Source organism: Protopterus annectens, chromosome 1.part2, assembly GCF_019279795.1.
Source record: "Protopterus annectens isolate FY-2018-M chromosome 1.part2, PAN1.0, whole genome shotgun sequence".
Classification (NCBI taxonomy): domain Eukaryota; kingdom Metazoa; phylum Chordata; order Ceratodontiformes; family Protopteridae; genus Protopterus; species Protopterus annectens.
The window spans coordinates 743673924-743693761 of NC_056727.1; the positions used below are offsets into that span (position 1 = coordinate 743673924).

A 19838-nucleotide genomic window follows, 5' to 3' on the forward strand; every position below is an offset into this window, starting at 1 on the left:
ATAGGTTAGATGGCCGTTAACATACACGTGCTGGTAAAAACATGAAGATCCTTAACAAATAGTTTAGCTGGGCCCTAACATGCATGTGGTGGTATATACATGAGGATCCTTAACAAATAGGTTAGGCCGTCCCTAACATACACGTGCTGGTATATACATGAGAATCCTTAACAAATAGGTTAGCCGGGCCCTAACATACATGTGATGATATATACATGAGGATCTTAACAAATAGGTTAGCCGGGCCCTAATATACACGTGCTGGTATATACATGACGATCCTTAACAAATAGGTTAGACGGGCCCTAACATACACGTGCTGGTATATACATGAGGATCCTTAACAAATAGGTTAGCCGGGCCCTAACATACACATGCTGGTATATACATGAGGATCCTTAACAAATAGGTTAGCCGGGCCCTAACATACACATGCTGGTATATACAAGAGGTTCCTTAACAAATAGGTTAGCCTGGCCCTAACATACATGTGTTGGTATATACATGAGGATCCTTAACAAACAGGTTAGCCGGGCCCTAACATACACGTGCTGGTATATACATGAGGCTCCTAACAAATAGGTTAACTGGGCCCTAAGATACACGTATTGGTATATACATGAGGATCCTTAACAAATAGGTTAGCCCAACCCTAACATACACGTGCTGGTATATACATGATGATCCTTAACTAGCCGGGCCCTAACATACACATGCTGGTATATACATGAGGATCCTTAATCAATAGGTTAGCCAGGCCCTAAAATACATGTGCAGGTATATGCATGAGGATTCTTAACAAATAGGTTAGATGATCCCTAAAATACACGTGCTGGTATATACACGATGATCCTTAACAAATAGGATAGCCAGTCATTAACATACATGTGCTGGTATATAAATGAGGACCCTTAGCGAATAGGTTAGCTGGGCCTTAACATATACGTGCTGGTATATACATGAGGATCCTTAGCAACTAGGTTAGCCGGGCTCTAACATACATGTGCTGGTATATACATGAGTATCCTTTAACAGGTTAGCCGGACCCTAATATACACGTGCTGGTATATACATGAGGATCCTTAACAAATAGGTTAGCCGGGCCGAAACATACACGTGCTGGTATATACATGAGGATCCTTAACAAATAGGTTAGTTGGTCCCTAACATACACGTGCTGGTATATACAAGATGATCCTTAAAAAAATTAGGTTATCTGTACCTAACATACACATGCTGGTATACACATGAGGATGCTTAACAAATAGGATAGCCGGTCTCTAACATACACGTGCTGGTATATACATGAGGATCCTTAACAAATAGCTTAGCCGGGCCCTAACATACATGTGCTGGTATATACATGAGGATCCTTAACAAATAGGTTAGCCAGGCCCTAACATTCACATGTTGGTATATACATGAGGATCTTTAGCAACTAGGTTAGCCGGGCCCTAACATACATGTGCTGGTATATACATGAGGATCCTTAACAAATAGGTGAGCCGGGCCCTGACATACACGTGCTGATATATATACATGAGGATCCTTAACAAATAGGTTAGCCAGGCTCTAACATACATGTGTTGGTATATACATGAGGATCCTTAACAAATAGGTTAGCCGGTCCGTAACATACACGTGCTGGTATATACATGAGGATCCTTAACAAATAGGTTAGCCGGTCCCTGACATACATGTGCTGGCATATATTTGAGGATCGTTAACAAATAGGTTAGCCAGTCCCTAACATACACGTGCTGGTATATACATGAGGATCCTTAACATATAGGTTAGCCGGTCCTTAACATACATGTGCTAGCATATACATATGGATCCTTTACAAATAGATTAGCTGGGCCCTAACATACACGTGCTGGTATATACATGAGGATCTTTAACAAATAGGTTAGATGGGCCCTAACATGCACGTGCTGGTATATACATGAGGATCCTTAACAAATAGGTTAGCCGGACCCTAACATACACGTGCTGGTATATACATGATGATCCTTAACAAATAGGTTAGCCAGGCCCTAACATACACGTGCTGGTATATACATGAGGATCCTTAACAAATAGGTTGGCCGGGCCCTAACATACACTTGCTGGTATATACATGAGGATCCTTAACAAATAGGTTAGCTGGGCCTTAACATACATGTGCTGGTATATACATGAGGATCCTTAACAAATAGGTTAGCTGGGCCCTAATATACATGTGCTGGTATATATATGTGAGGATCATTAACAAATAGGTTAGACGGGCCTTAACATACACGTGCTGGTATATACATGAGGATCCTTAACAAATAGGTTAGCCAGACTCTAACATACAGGTGCTGGTATATACATGAGGATCCTTGACAAATAGGTTAGCCGGGCCCTAACATACACATGGTGGTATAATCATGAGGATCCTTAACAAATAGGTTAGCCAGGCCCTAACATACACGCGCTGGAATATACATGAGTATCCTTAACAAATAGGTTAGATGGCCGTTAACATACACGTGCTGGTAAAAACATGAAGATCCTTAACAAATAGTTTAGCTGGGCCCTAACATGCATGTGGTGGTATATACATGAGGATCCTTAACAAATAGGTTAGCCCGTCCCTAACATACACATGCTGGTATATACATGAGAATCCTTAACAAATAGGTTAGCCGGGCCCTAACATACATGTGATGATATATACATGAGGATCTTAACAAATAGGTTAGACAGGCCCTAATATACACGTGCTGGTATTACATGACGATCCTTAACAAATACGTTAGACAGGCCCTAACATACACATGCTGGTATATACATGAGGATACTTAACAAATAGGTTAGCTGGGCCCTAACATACACATGCTGGTATATACAAGAGGATCCTTAACAAATAGGTTAGCCTGGCCCTAACATACATGTGCTGGTATATACATGTGGATCCTTAACAAATAGGTTAGTCGGGCCTTAACATACACGTGCTGGTATATACATGAGGATCCTTAAGAAATAGGTTAGCCAGTCCCTAACATACATGTGTTGGTATATACATGAGGATCCTTAACAAACAGGTTAGCCGGGCCCTAACATACACGTGCTGGTATATACATGAGGCTCCTTAACAAATAGGTTAACTGGGCCCTAAGATACACATATTGGTATATACATGAGGATCCTTAACAAATCGGTTAGCCCAACCCTAACATACACGTGCTGGTATATACATGATGATCCTTAACTAGCCGGGCCCTAACATACACGTGCTGGTATATACATGAGGATTCTTAACAAATAGGTTGGCCAGGCCCTAACATACATGTGCTGGTATATACATGAGGATCCTTATCAAATAGGTTAGCCAGGCCCTAACATACATGTGCTGGTATATACATGATCCATAACAAATAGGTTAGCTGGGCCCTAATATACACGTGCTGGTATATATCTGAGGATCCTTAACAAATAGGTTAGACGGGCCTAAACATACACGTTCTGGTATATACATGAGGATCCTTAACAAATAGGTTAGCCAAACTCTAACATACAGGTGCTGGTATATACATGAGGATCCTTAACAAATAGGTTAGCTGGGCCCTAACATACACATGATGGTATAATCATGAGGATCCTTAACAAATAGGTTAGCCGGGCCCTAACATACACGTGCTGGAATATACATGAGGATCCTTAACAAATAGGTTAGATGGGCCTTAACATACACATTCTGGTAAAAACATGAGGATCGTTAACAAATAGGTTAGCCCGTCCCTAACATACACGTGCTGGTATATACATGAGAATCCTTAACAAATAGGTTAGCCGGGCCCTAAAATACATGTACTGATATATACATGAGGATCCTTAACAAATAGGTTAGCCGGGCCCTAATATACACATGCTGGTATATACATGAGGATCCTTAACAAATAGGTTAGACAGGCCCTAACATACACGTGCTGGTATATACATGAGGATCCTTAACAAATAGGTTAGCCAGTCTCTAACATACATGTGCTGGTATATACATGAGGATCCTTAACAAACAGGTTAGCTGGGCCCTAACATACACATGCTGGTATATACATGAGGATCCTTAAATAGTTTAGCTGGGCCCTAACATACACGTGCTGGTATATACATGAGGATCCTTAACAAATAGGTTAGCCGGGCCTGAACATACACGTGCTGGTATATACATGAGGATCCTTAACAAATAGGTTAGCCAAACTCTAACATACAGGTGCTGGTATATACATGAGGATCCTTAACAAATAGGTTAGCCGGGCCCTAACATACACATGATGGTATAATCATGAGGATCCTTAACAAATAGGTTAGCCGGGCCCTAACATACACGTGCTGGAATATACATGAGGATCCTTAACAAATAGGTTAGATGGGCCTTAACATACACGTTCTGGTAAAAACATGAGGATCCTTAACAAATAGGTTAGCTGGGCCATAACATGTATGTGCTGGTATATACATGAGGATCCTTAACAAATAGGTTAGCCCGTCCCTAACATACACGTGCTGGTATATACATGAGAATCCTTAACAAATAGGTTAGCCGGGCCCTAAAATACATGTACTGATATATACATGAGGATCCTTAACAAATAGGTTAGCCGGGCTCTAATATACACATGCTGGTATATACATGAGGATCCTTAACAAATAGGTTAGACAGGCCCTAACATACACGTGCTGGTATATACATGAGGATCCTTAACAAATAAGTTAGCCAGTCCCTAACATACATGTGCTGGTATATACATGAGGATCCTTAACAAACAGGTTAGCTGGGCCCTAACATACACATGCTGGTATATACATGAGGATCCTTAAATAGTTTAGCTGGGCCCTAACATACACGTGCTGGTATATACATGAGGATCCTGAACAAATAGGTTAGCCAGGCCCTAACATACACGTGCTGGTATATACATGAGGATCCTTAACAAATAGGTTAAATGGGCCCTAAGATACACGTGTTGGTATATACATGAGGATCCTTAACAAATAGGTTAGCCGGGCCCTAGCATACATATGCTGGTATATACATGAGGATCCTTAACAAATCGGTTAGCCGGGCCCTAACATACATGTGCTGGTATATACATGAGGATCCTTAAAAATAGGTTAGCCGGTCCCTAAGATACACGTGCTGGTATATACATAAGGATCCTTAACAAATAGGTTAGCCGGGCCCTAACTTACACGTGCTGGTATGTACATGAGAATCCTTAACAAATAGGTTAGCTAGTCCCTAACATACACTTGTTGGTATATACATGAGGATCCTTAACAAATAGGTTAGCCAGTCCCTAACATACACTTGTTGGTATATACATGAGGATCATTAACAAATAGGTTAGCCGGTCCTTAACATACACATGCAGGTATACACATGAGGATCCTTAAAAAATAGGTTAGCCTGTCCCTAACATACACGTTCTGTTATATACATGAGGATCCTTAACAAATAGGTTAGCCAGACCCAAACATACACATGCTGGTATATACATGATGATCCTTAACAAATAGGTTACCCGGGCCCTAACATATACGTGCTGGTATATACACGATGATCCTTAAAAATAGGTTAGCCAGTCCTTAACATACATGTGTTGGTAAATATATGAGGATCTCTAACAAATAGGTTAGGCGGGCCCTAACATGCATGTGCTGGTATATACATGACGATCCTTAACCAATAGGTTAGCCAGGCCCTAAAATACATGTGCTGCTATATACATGAGAATTCTTAACAAATAGGTTAGCCGATCCCTAAAATATATGTGCTGGTATATACACGATGATCCTTAACAAATAGGTTAGCCAGTCTTTAACATACAAGTGCTGGTATATAAATAAGGACCCTTAGCAAATAGGTTAGCTGGGCCTTAACATACACATGCTGGTATATACATCAGGATCCTTAACAAACAGGTCAACCGGGACCTAACATATACTTGCTGGTATATACATGAGGATCCTTAGCACCTAGGTTAGCCGGGCCCTAACATACACGTGCTGGTATATACATGAGGATCCTTAACAAATAGGTTAGCCGGTCCCTAACATACATGTGCTGGTGTATACAAGATGATCCTTAAAAAATAGGTTATCTGTCCCTAACATACACATGCTGGTATATAAATAAGGACCCTTAGCAAATAGGTTAGCTGGGCCTTAACATACACATGCTGGTATATACATCAGGATCCTTAACAAACAGGTCAGCCGGGACCTAACATATACTTGCTGGTATATACATGAGGATCCTTAGCACCTAGGTTAGCCGGGCCCTAACATACACGTGCTGGTATATACATGAGGATCCTTAACAAATAGGTTAGCCGGTCCCTAACATACACGTGCTGGTGTATACAAGATGATCCTTAAAAAATAGGTTATCTGTCCCTAACATACACATGCTGGTATATACATGAGTATCCTTAACAAATAGGTAAGCCGGGCCCTAACATACACATGCTGGTATATACATGAGGTTCCTTAACAAATAGGTTAGCCAGGCCCTAACATTCACGTGCTGGTATATACATGAGGATCTTTAGCAACTAGGTTAGCCGGGCCCTAACATACATGTGCTGGTATATACATGAGGATCCTTAACAAATAGGTGAGCCAGGCCCTAACATACATGTGCTGATATATACATGAGGATCCTTAACAAATAGGTTAGCCAGGCCCTATCATTCACGTGCTGGTATATACATGAGGATCTTTAGCAACTAGGCTAGCCGGGCCCTAACATACATGTGCTGGTATATACATGAGGATCCTTAACAAATAGGTGAGCCAGGCCCTAACATACATGTGCTGATATATACATGAGGATCCTTAGCAAATAGGTTAGCCGGTCCATAACATGCACGTGCTGGTATATACATGAGGATCCTTAACAAATAGTTTAGCCGGGCCCTAACATACATGTGCTGGTATATACATGAGGATCCTTAACAAATAGTTTAGCTGGGCCATAACATACATGTGCTGGTATATACATGAGGATCCTTAACAAACAGGTGAGCTGGGCCCTAACATACATGTGCTGATATATACATGAGGTTCCTTAAGAAATAGGTTAGCCAGGCTCTAACATACACGTGTTGGTATGAGCATAACAAACAGATTATCCGGTCCGTAACATACACGTGCTGGTATATACATGAGGATCCTTAACAAATAGGTTAGTCGGGCCCTAACATACATGTGCTGGTATATACATGAGGATCCTTAACAAATAGTTTAGCCGGGCCCTAACATACACATGTTGGTAGATACATGCGGATCATTAACAAATAGGTTAGCCAGTCCCTAACATACACGTGCTGGTATATATATGAGGATCCAAATGTTATTAATGCTTACCAGATTTTCTGGTGTGAGATAAAAAACTAAAAGCTAGGTTTTGTTGGGTTGTTAATATTGAAATTTGTGTTATATTACTTGTGTTGGTAATCTTAGTATAATTAGTGTTGCCTTCAAGGACTCAAATGAAGAAAAATGAAATGTAAAAAGAGAAGTAGAATACAGGTTGCACTGCTGAGATATTGGTTTGATTACTGATTTCTCAGTTTATTGTGCATTTTAATGTGCAGTTTAATATTATATGAAAGCATAGTGAATTTCGGTAGTTGTTAGAATCAGCAATCAAAATATTAAATGTCAAAATGTATTGCTTTTTTCTTCTCCTTTTTATTTTGTGCATGTCCTGTGAGAAAATGCATCGAGTAATAAATAACAATAATACAGCTCTTTTTGCAAAAGGTGCTATTGAATTTTGGTGAAGGTGCTTTGTACGATTTCTGCTGGAATGTCCTGATGTTTATAGGAACTTGGTCAAACAATACATTCCTTTATTTCTTTCTGTAGGTAACAGAAAAGGATCAAATTTGTGTTAGCTTGTGAAAAAATCTATCAATGAGAGCTGAGTTCTTATCTGGTTTAGAAGGTCTAGTTCATTGGATTACATAAGGCTTAATAAAAGATGTGCTAAATTTCAAAGCGCTGCCAAAAGCTGACATAGACCTTCTTGAACTGGGATTTGTAGAGATCACAAAATGTAAATATTCTTGAATTCCTATGAAGCAAAGATTGTATTTATGCTATCTTCCCTGCATTTTGTAATCTTTCTCTTGAACAGAATCAAGAGAATCACTTAAAATGTTATTGTCCGCCACTAACTGTTCATATTTGGTTGAAAGATCAAACAGTTCATATTCTAAAGTAACATTAATTATCCATCATTTTGAAAAAGTTCTTTTTCTGCAGGACCAGCTGTGAGTTTATTGTACTGATCTCTTTCCTTAAAAGTAAAAGAACGGAGTGCTGAATTTAAGTTAGTCATTTGGACATAATGGCATCTGCTTATGTCAGAACAGATTCATTCAAAGAACCCACCTGAGCATTCTCAGCTGACATTGTGTCATCCATTACTGGAACAGTAGCTCCAGTACTGTTATTAAGATGGAACAAGTGTACCTGATTGAATTGCTGTACAAGGGGTATCCAAGTGATGCAGCCTGGGTACATATCATTCTTTGTGGTGGTTGGATTGTGCCTATCCATCATGCTTGTCAGGTTGCTGAACTGAACATTTTAATCATTGCTCTACATCAAAGACCCTATGGGTAAGAAAATAATTTAATGATCTCTCCCCGAAAGATGTTCGTTTTTCTTTCTCATGGCAGAACACATGTATAGTGAAGGGACTGTTCATTCACGGTCCAAGTCCTCATTTTGTCTATTTTTATTTGCTGCAGCTCTTGATTTACCAATGTGAGTGACGCTTATTGTTGGTGTCCTCTTCTTCTGATACTGCATTTTGTGACAAGCTACATTTTAACAAACGTGTCTAATATTGAGTTTATAATCCAGTTGTTTCTTTACAAATTGGAAGCTTGGCAAAAGGAAGTAATTTGGTGAATTCTGAGAAAAAAGACCAATAAAGGTATTTGACTCTGGCAAGAGTTAATTCAAAACGGCCATGGCTTCACTGACACTGTTAGCTCCCTGGCATCATGTTGCTACACCTCTTTCTGATAGGCACATTTCAATTGTCAAAATATATTGCTGTGTCTTTTCTTTGGTAAAGTAATGCTGGTTGGCTTGGCTTCTTCTTTCATCATATCTGAGGGTATAATATCATCAGCAGTCCTATGACATCTTGCCAATGCTTCCTGTCATGTGCTTTTGTGTTGTAATAGACCAGTGACAGGCCCATCTGCTTATGTGTTTTCCAACTATATCTGCCACCCTCTTGATTAACCACCTTTCTCCTTTGCCTTATAAAGTGATTAGAAGTACTTACCCTCCATGGGAGCCATAACAGGGCAAGATGGAAGCAGATAGTGAATGTATATATGTATATGTATATATGGATTGACTTTGGTAGATCCAACTTTTACTAGTTCGAACCACATATGGCCGAGACGATATGTTCGAACTCATAAAAGTTCGAACACTGATGTAAAACTACATAAAGCCAAAAAACACAAAACTAAACATCTACCTGCACCCCCCCCACACACCCTTACTTAAATATACCAACTCCGAGATCGCACTACATTGCGGAAATGGGAAATCTTCCTTTTCCGCTCTTTACAGAGATCTCCATTCAGTCAGATTGGACTTTTACAAGTTTGAACATATGGTCTCAGCCATATGTGGTTCGGACTTATAAACGTTCAATCTACTGAAGGGGACCCATATATACATGTGTTGATATATATATATATATATATATATATATATATATATATATATATATATATATATCAATTTATGCACATCAAAATTAACAAAGTTGAAAAAAAGGCAGAAACTACAACAATCTCAGAGGAAAATAAACACTTTCTAACTTTCCTTTTCTAAACTGTAAACTAAAAAAAGCAAAGAATATCTGCAGATAGCTTGTTTGAATAGTGATATTGTTAAATCCACATAACAACTACTAAAACTCTACAAGGCCTGAACTAAACTATTTGCAGTATATGCAACACATGCCATTTAGCAATGATTACAATCTGCAGTATTAACGTAATAAAGTATTTTCAATTCAAATCAAATTATGTGCAGAGCAAGTAGTCTTTTTAATTTATATTAATCTTAATGACCTATCAGATAGGTAGCTTGGTTCCAAAAATTCCAATGTAATTTCCATAAATCTTATATAACTCAGGCAAAACTGAATTAGGTATTTAATCATTAATCTTGGTTTAATATAATTTATCAATGCTGGATGGTTCTTAGATTCTACTTACTCCATCATGTTTTGAAACATAGTAGCTATAGATGGTCTAATACTTTGAAGCATTAACCAATCTTTTAGAGACTAATCATTCTTATGTTCATAGGTTCATAGATTAGTACTAAGCTAACTGCTCTTGTAAGTAATTTTAAGCCTAGCCAGTTATCTCTTGTGAAACTTGAACCCTGCACCTTGTGCTTGTAAGGCAAACACCTTAATGATTAGGCCACCCTCCCAACCCAAAGAAACCACAGGCCCTGATGAGATTTGAACTCATAACGCCTGGTTTACAAGACCAGTGCTCTAAGCCCTGAGCTACAGAGCCAGTATTTTTCCATCTGCTCAAAGAAATGTTATTCACTGTAAGCAATTAAACTAGTATATTAAGACATTTTCACTTAATTACAAGACCAGTGCTCTAACCCCTGAGCTACAAAGCCAGTATTTTTCCATCTGCTCAAAGAAATGTTATTTACTGTAAGCAATTAAACTAGTATATTAATACATTTTCACTTTATTTCATACGTTTTGTCCTACCACAATACTCTAGAATCAGTGATGCTTCAGGACTGATTCAACATTTAAAAAAAAATCCCTTCCTGTAACTATATATTGCCTTGTGCATACAAGCAATAAACCATTACTTTATTAACAGATGCTAGAACACATAAAAATAAATCTGGAAATCCAATGTCTCCATTTTCCCCATGCTCTAATGAGATAAGTAATGGCTATACAAGGTTTATTCAAGTACCCCCCCCAAAAAAAAAATTCTCATTTAAATCTTTTATAAGATTTATATTTGGTACTAAAAATGGAGGGCCAGATTTAGAAAACTTTGTCACAGTGTGCTAAGCAAATTTGCACAATATGCAGTCATGCACAAGTTCTGTGTGATTCAGAAAACCCAGCTTTATGACATGGCTAGCCCAGATAATGTTGTTGGCCATGTTATATGATAATGACCACATAGGGCTACAGCCTGTACCAAAGAAAATTCTAATTTAAATCTCTTATAGTATCTCTTATATTAGATAATGAGGCAAAACTAGATGGCAGAGACATGTAAATGCCACTTAACCCCTCTGCACCTTTGGTTTATTTAAACTCTGCCATATACCTCTGCCATATACATGTGTTCAGATGGGATAAATTGCAGAATAATGCTAGGTTTTGCCCCAGCCATAGTAAAAATGTATCTGCAGGAGGGATTTATCCCTCTCCAATCATCCACAACATTACAGATCTGTACCATGTTGAAAGGACACCATCGAACAAATCATGAAAATGCACCAGCCTTGTCTGCAACCCTGTGGAGTCATGCAGTATCTATCCCAGTGGATAGCATGGGATGTGTGGTGTTTTGTATATTAGCTACATGGGCCTTTCTGCAACCTACTGGCGACACAGTTAGGGTATGCCTGTCCCTCTGCGTCAAGAGTAGTCCATCAGCTTTTCTATGCTAAGATTCAGCATGTGGGGGAGCATATATGGTTCCCATGTAACACACATATCTTCACAACATAAAAAAAAAAACATTAAGTTGATTTATCACAGTAAATATTATGTATACAAAAGAACACAGCTTGGTGTTCTTTTGCATAGAATGGCCACACTGTGCATAAGACACAGGCAGCCCAAGTAACAATGTTCAAAGGGTAGGGCACAGATATGATTTACACAGGTGGAGAAGGGAATACAGGTATGCATACCTTTCACAAGAAAGTGAGTAAGTGTGAGTGCCAAGATACATAAAAGAAAAAAAAGTGTTTTTATGGGGCATATCAGAACTGGTATGTGGTTAATGTCCCTGGGATCAGTGGATCTGTGTATGCTGTGCTGGGAGCTGTGGTGGTGGGAATGCACTTATGCTGGGACACAGCCTCATCAGCTGGTGCATTGCTGCCACTCAGCCTATCTGGCAGGTTCAAGGCATTCATGACAGAAGGTTCAGCATTCTATATATGCCCGCCACCCTGGTCTATATTGAATCCGTGAATGCCGTCAGTGTCGAATCTGACACTATCGACACATGAACAGCGAAACCGCAGAACATCGAAGAGGTAAACGGAAATCTCCGTAAAGGGAGATTTCCATTTACTTCAATGTAGTGCAGTCTCTGAGTTGGTATATTTAAGTAGTGGGGGGTGCAGAGGGGCTTGCTCCCCTGCTTACAGCAAGTCATTTTGTTTCCTGACTGTTTTTACTTATTTTATTAGGGATTCAATGTTATTGAACTTCGATGATATGGTGTTGACCATATCGTAATTGAAGTTCAGTAACTTTGAGTATCTAATATAGACCCCCCCCCCCCCACCTACAGAAGCTGGCTCTGCCAGGAATTACAATGGCTGTAACTTGACTCTGGCTTGATGCTAGATAGTTGAATTATGTTCTTTCCCTAGTCTGACATCTTCACTCATCTTGTCTGATCCAAAAAAAAATCTCCCTCAAAATAAAATTAAAACCTGAGATCTCCCTGGACCCTGGAACTTTTAGAAATTTCTCCAAAGTAAACTTCCCACTTCTAAGTGATACCACAGCTAGATTTAAATCTTCTCAAACCCAGAAAGCTATACTGTTTATTCAGAAACATACACCACAAACTTATATCAAAAGTAAAATATGTATACAACTACATAGAAGTAACTGTACTCAGAAGAAGCAAGCTCAGGACAAAACATAAAAACAAACTGAATTGGTGGAATCACAACTTAAAGAAGCTTTATAACAAGTGGAAGAACATTACAGTCAAGCATAAGAGATGCAACACACAACAGAGTAGAAATTCAATCATTAAATGAAAACACAGAACTTAGGAACACAAAACTGCTAAGGTCAAATCTGAGAGAAAAAAAACAGCCGTGTAGGTCAAGAACAACCACTAGGCCTTCTTCAGCTATATCTGCAACATCTTAGACTATATCTGCAATCTCAAGGAAAATAAACAGCAGTGTGCTGAGCTGATTGCAAACAGCACCACTTATACCAAAGCTGTGGCTATAGGAAACCTACTGAAGGATAAGTATAGGTCGAACTTCACCCCTCTCTCACCCCACGATAATCTCGCAAGAAATATCAGAAACCCATACTCCCCCAGCTATCATGCAGGACCAAATCCTGGTGGCATTTTCAAAAGCCAAAAATATGGCATTTATGGGTCCTGACAACATCCCAGGATGCATCCCGAATAGCATGAGGCAATCCAGCTACCCACACAATCACCTACCCATAAGTCTGACCAGCCTCATATGTAGAGCCATGAAAAAACTTATCATAGAACTAATCAATAAAGAAATAGGAAACCTCTCTAAACCATGGACTCATTCCAGATTGATTTTGTCAAAAGCAGGTCATTCCTATTTAACTTGGTGTACTTTTCTTAAATAGTCACAAAAGCAATGGATAAAGGAAGACAGTACATTTTTCCTTCCCTGATTTGGCTAAAGCCTTTGACATAATACCTCACTCAGGCATTGTTGAAAAGCTTGCTAAATAAATAAACCTCTGTGTCACCCACTAGATTGAAAACTGGCTCACGCACAGGAAGTTAGGATTGGAGAAGCCATCTCCACAAAAAAACTGTCACTAGTGGGATCCTACAGGGCTCTGTGCTGGGGCCACTCTTGTTTGGCATCTTTTTGTCTGAAGTCAAAATAAGCAATACGGGTCTATGGTTGATGAAGTCTATGGAATCTCCCAAACACTTAGCGTTCCTGCAGGAGGCTTTGTCCCACACAAATAACTGTTATTAATGCAATTGACTACAGTTAAATGGCAAAAACTACATTATTGTGTCCTTTTGGAGACTGACTCCCCAGTGAACTATTACACTGACATTACACCCCCAACAGTAGAACAGTAGTTAGGGATTTGGGAGCCTACGCAAACAGTGACCTAGCATTCAACCAACATATCACCACAGTTTTAAGTAAGACATGTTATATTGCACAGATTCTAAGTAGATGGATAGCTTCAAGGTTCTGAGACGTCATCTCACTTTATTCAGCCCTTATTAGGTCCATCATTGAGTGAAATTGCGCTTTGGTATTTACCTGTCCAGGCATTTGTCACAGCTAGAATGACCACAGAGGTATCTTACAAAATAAATGCTGGGCCTAAACACATGTCCTACATGGACTGCCTCAAAACACTGTCACTATATTTGGTCTCATACAGACTACTAAGTGGTGATCTATGCCTAGCTTATAGAGCAGCTTAGAACCAATAGTTATGGACCTATTCCAATAGGTGGCATATCAGGTCCAAGGACATAAATTCTTCTGCAGCATTAACAGAATGGTTTGGAGACAGAGGTACACATCTCACAGGATACCACTACTGTAGAACAGACTTCCCATCCACATAAAACAAAGTTCATCCATGCCCCTTTTCAAATGTAATTAAGACCAGTGGTTGAGAATTAGGAAATTTACAGCAAGACTGACTTCAGTCCTCCTAATGGAAATACCCTACCTTGCAGTAAGGTTTCCTAATGCAGTAAAAGTGTGATTCTAACAATGAATACTACACAAACGAAAATTATTTAAATAAAATTGTGGCAAGGATAGTTAAAAGCCTATGGGATGATGTAGCTAGTCAACAAACGAGTAACATGGTTAGGGTTAAAATGCCCCATCAGGGATGATAGTCTAGTATTCTTCTATGAACCTATGAACTTATTTGATGTGGATGGAAAAGGTTCAAAGATTGCTCACAAAGAGAATCAAAGGACTTCAAGGCCTAACTTACAGCAAAAGGCTACAACTTTCTCCCTCTCTTCTCGATATCTTATCTATTTCTTAGAGAAGACTTATACCTGATATATAGACCATTAATGGGTCCCTTACTCTTTGTAACCATTTGCTTAGAATGCTGTCTAGTAACCCAAACAGAACATGACCCTCAGCCTCTATAAAGATTAATATCAAGTATATCATGAAATGTGATGGCTTCATAACTCAGACTTCCTCACCAATGTAATACATTCTCTCCTCTCAGTTAAACTCAGGCCATCAGTCCATACCTTCAAGAAGAAATTGAATAACTAAAATAAGCACTTACAGGTTCTAGTCAGGGATCCAGGGCATCAGCTACCTCAGCCATCAATAAGCCTTGAGCATATTCAGTAAATTATCAAACTATGAAGCTATTTTTGTCAGAACTAGAACTATTTCAACATGCACTGACTAACATGACTGAGGGACTGGAAGGCTTTGTGAATTTTATTTTTGACATACTACTCTGGTATGTTGTAAAGTGACAGCATGACAAAAGAATGATTAAGCTTTTGGACATTTCTGCGTATTTTACTTTGTTTATGTTATACTTTCACTAACGAAAACACAAGAGGCCAGCATGTGTAGCTTTAAACTATTTAATGAAAAATAGCTATAATCCAGGCATGAAATGCCACTAAATACATGTAATCCTGTTCAAACCGGTTTCGGCTTTAGAGCCTTCCTCAGTGAAAAAGCATTTCATATCCACAAAGAACTCATGAATATTTATACATACCATCAACCAACAGGAAAAATGGTATAGTCCAACCCTAAGGCTGGAGTTTCAGTCCTATTACTATATGGTAAATATGCATAAATCTCATCATCAAAGTAATGGATATCACCATGTGACTTGTACATAAAACATAAAACAAAGATATAAATATATATGACATACATAAGTAGTAACAAAAAATAATAAAAATTACAAATTAAACCTGTGAATATTGTACTGTACTGTGAATATGTTGTGACAAACCATAAAGTCCCCAGTAACATAAGAATACATATAATATAATATTATTAAGAAGTAATACACAAAAACAGGAATACAATACATAAAATTAATCTACAAAATAAACTGATATAATCCTTTATAGATCACAAATCTGTTGTGAGTAACAAAATCCTGATTAGTATAATAAACGTAATAAATATGTATCCTAATCTTGATGTACTATATATCTTCTAAGTGATATGTATGAATACAAGAACCATTCCTGACTTCCACAAATTGAACACACAATTATTCTACTAACTTTCACTAACCTAATAATATCCATATGATCTAAGCATGTTTTGATTTTGTTAGAGTTCATTCCTGTAATAACACTATTTTGCCTTTCATGGCTCATGCACATTTCATAACTTTCAGCATCTCCTTCTGTTATATAAATCTGCAGTACCTCTATGGTAAACAAAAACAGCTGTTGTATTTTAGTTTATATAGGTCCATTCTTCTTCAAAATGTAAACTGTCATTGAAAAAAATCAGTCTGGAATTATTTTATAGCTCTGGGATTATGTAACTCATCATCTAGTTTATCTTTGGTTTTAGGAAATTTCATATCTGAGCATATGTGTGCTATTAATGTGCACAGGGCTTTTTTGAAACATTACTTTGGTTCTAAACATTAAAATTTTTAATGTGGCACACTGGGTATATCTTGTCAGAGATGTTAGGATCTGTTGTATATGATAACCATACAGTATAGTAGAAAAAGTTTGATTTTAGTTTTGCCCCTGGTAGGTTCTTTATGCGACATCATGGTACAGCAATGTCTAAACTAAGCAATACTGCTATTCAATATAAATAACCTATTAATCCAGTTTTACTATTTTGTGTGTTAACTCCATATTTGAAAAACTGATTGAGAACTGAATGTTTATAAGCATATTGTTTCTAACAGCCTTAGCAAATAAACATTTCATATTCAGTTTTTGTGTTGGGCGTTTGAAAATGGTATGGCTTGTGAAAGGAAATAAACAACTATAAATATATTACTTATGTCAAACATGTTCATGTGAGTATTCATTTACTGACCGCAACTATTATGCTGTTCTGAGACAAAGAAATAAATCCTACCACCCGTTTTCCTTCAACAGGTTGTATAATACAGACAACATGACCTTGTTGTATTACATTGGTATAATGGGGTCATTTGCTTTGTGTAAATCAATAATTTTCAACAAGAATAATGTAGTTTTATACAACAAGCACCCACTTAACATGTTATTTGGTAACGTCACAAATAGCAGCATCTTTTGTAGGAAGGTAGGGAACCTGTCAGACTGAATGAATGTTCTCTTTTTTTTCCATTTCAAGGACAGCCTATGTTGTCAATGCAATCAATTGGTAATCTGTTGGCTGCGTTCTAATGAATGGATGCATTTATAGACTGGTATCCTTTCAATTGCTACTGCTCGTATGGAACTTGGTAATAGCCTTATTTAGAAATGTCAGAAAGAAGAAGATGCAACACTGTAAAACAGATAAGGGAATGGAAAAGATCATGACCACAGACAACAGACCATCATTTTCTAATAAAAGGGTCAGAGATATTATAAGCTGTTGTATGCAGATAAATGTGTGAGTTACAGGGAGAGAAAATAAGGTGAGACAGTTGCTAATTAAGCTGCTAGTAAGGCAATTCAGTGAAGACATGGGTATTGCCCATACTCTGAATAACTGCATATGCAATGTAGCTATAGAATGGTGGTATACAAAGTCAGATACTACATTATGGCAAAAATATTATACTTCTTAAACTACAGATAACAGATAAATCAAAACATGATTTGTTGGCTTAAGCTGTTTTAGACAAATTCAGTCAGTTTATCTGATTAAGTGATAAAGGACCTTGACAAGAAAGAGGTAACACAGTCCATATTTCCTTTCAGTATATTCATTCTTTCATATTTCTTGGGATATTGCTTAATGAAATACTGCTCCTCTCATACTGTGTATTTAATATGATCACTTGTTGCTGGAATCATTGATTTTTGCAGCTTTTCAAGAAGCATGTAGCTGTTTATGTTTAATTTTACTAGAAATAATCTTCGGGGATATGGGGGAACATCATTGTGATGTCTCACTGCCTCCATAGTTACTTGTGCTTAAAAATAATATTTATATTTTGCAGCTGTAAGATCCATTACATCTCAGAAGGGCCTTACAGGGAGGTATAATTTGTTATCAGTATATTACATATTTTGTGCACAGTTTAGTAGAGATACCTAGAGGATTGCCAAAAGCAAAATGTTAAAACCACTGAAAATTGGGCTGGTGCTTTTCTTTCATCTGTTATTCTTCTTCTCATCATCAACTGTGTCTCTACTTACCTTGTAGAAGGAGGCACATAGTGCAAAGAAATAATGAAAGCAAGAAATTGGTTTACACTTGAAATATTTTCTGTGACTACGTACAACATCAAATGTTAGTGAAATGCACAAGTTAAATACGAAAGTTTAAGCTGTTTGGCATAAACAAGAACCACTTCCTTGTTAAATAATCCCATTACCTGACCTATCAATTTATTTATTTATTTGTTTTATCTATTTTACATTTGTGTACCAGGATAGTCTGACTGGGCCAGCAGCCCATTTTCAGTGGAAGCCCAGGGTGAAAAGCCCCAAGGGAAAAAAAAAACACTGACAAGAATACAAAAAACAGATTATTGCAGTATACAAATTAAACAGTATTATAAAATGTAAGGAATTAACATTATTAACAGAATTAACAAAACTGATGCAGTTACAATGTATACAGATTTTATAACAACAATTTTTTTTGACAAATGCATGCTATACTCCTTCGTTAGAGTAAAACTGAGAATGGAAAAGTGGTCAGTGTAAGAAGATATTTATTAGAAAGTTACAATTAGAAAACTGAAAATGGGTACAGAGAAGGTTAAGGTGAAATCTGATAGGAGGATTCAGTAAAGACAAATGAAGAGAGAAGAGATATAAAGTTATCCAGGGGAAATGTAATTCTGATACTTGACAGTAAATGGAATTAAAAACAGAAAAGCAACATTCAATGTTCAAATGTTGCACAGTAAAATCATAAAACAGATGAAACCTCTAGAAACAAACACATCCAGCTCTGTTTTGAAAAATGTACACCCTTAATGCATACCTCTAAACCTCTTAGCGCAAGAAATCTGGATAAAGCAATAAATAATGGGGGGCATAGTCTCAAAAATAGGGGCAATTTTTAAATATTGCTCTTACAAACAGAAAGTTGATAGAAAAACAGGTTTTGCATTAGCATGATTTTTCTGAAGGGTACAAGGTCTAAAACTCATATGTTCATCATTCTTTCTGACTTCAGTCCTCAATGATTTGCCAGAAAACTGACATTTTATGAGGAACAGACCAAAAATATGACCCAAAAATTTGGACATTCTGTGAAAATCTGGACAGTTGAAAGGTATTCCTTAATTTACTTGAAATATATATAACAAATGTGCAGTAGTTCACAAAACTAAACTAAGGTAAGCATTTCAAAATTCCAGATTTTATTTCTGCACTTACTGTTGAGTGATTGGTAAATTCACAGGATATCCCCCCAGTTCCTTTTTAGGACAGGTGTACGTCTGAGGCAAACATTCTTGAATTAATTCTCCTGTTTTGATACTGCTACATCACTGCAATGATTGTCCATTGAAGACATGTTATATTGCACAGCTTCCTTCTGTGAAAAAGTAACTTGCCATATCATTTTGCAGACACCCACTTTGTATCTTGAAATTGGGTCCTTTTCTCCTCCTCACATTTTTA

The 19838-nt window shown here is 37.7% G+C and overlaps 1 protein-coding gene and 1 non-coding gene across 2 annotated transcripts in view; both read right to left on the bottom strand.

Annotated features, from left to right (window-relative positions):
• The window catches only part of ALK (ALK receptor tyrosine kinase), a 1522063-nt gene that overhangs the window by 1312611 nt on the left and 189614 nt on the right, over positions 1–19838 (bottom strand). The window lies entirely within an intron of this gene.
• Positions 10529–10601, bottom strand: TRNAT-UGU. Its single transcript has one exon. It is a non-coding gene; the product is annotated as a tRNA-Thr (tRNA).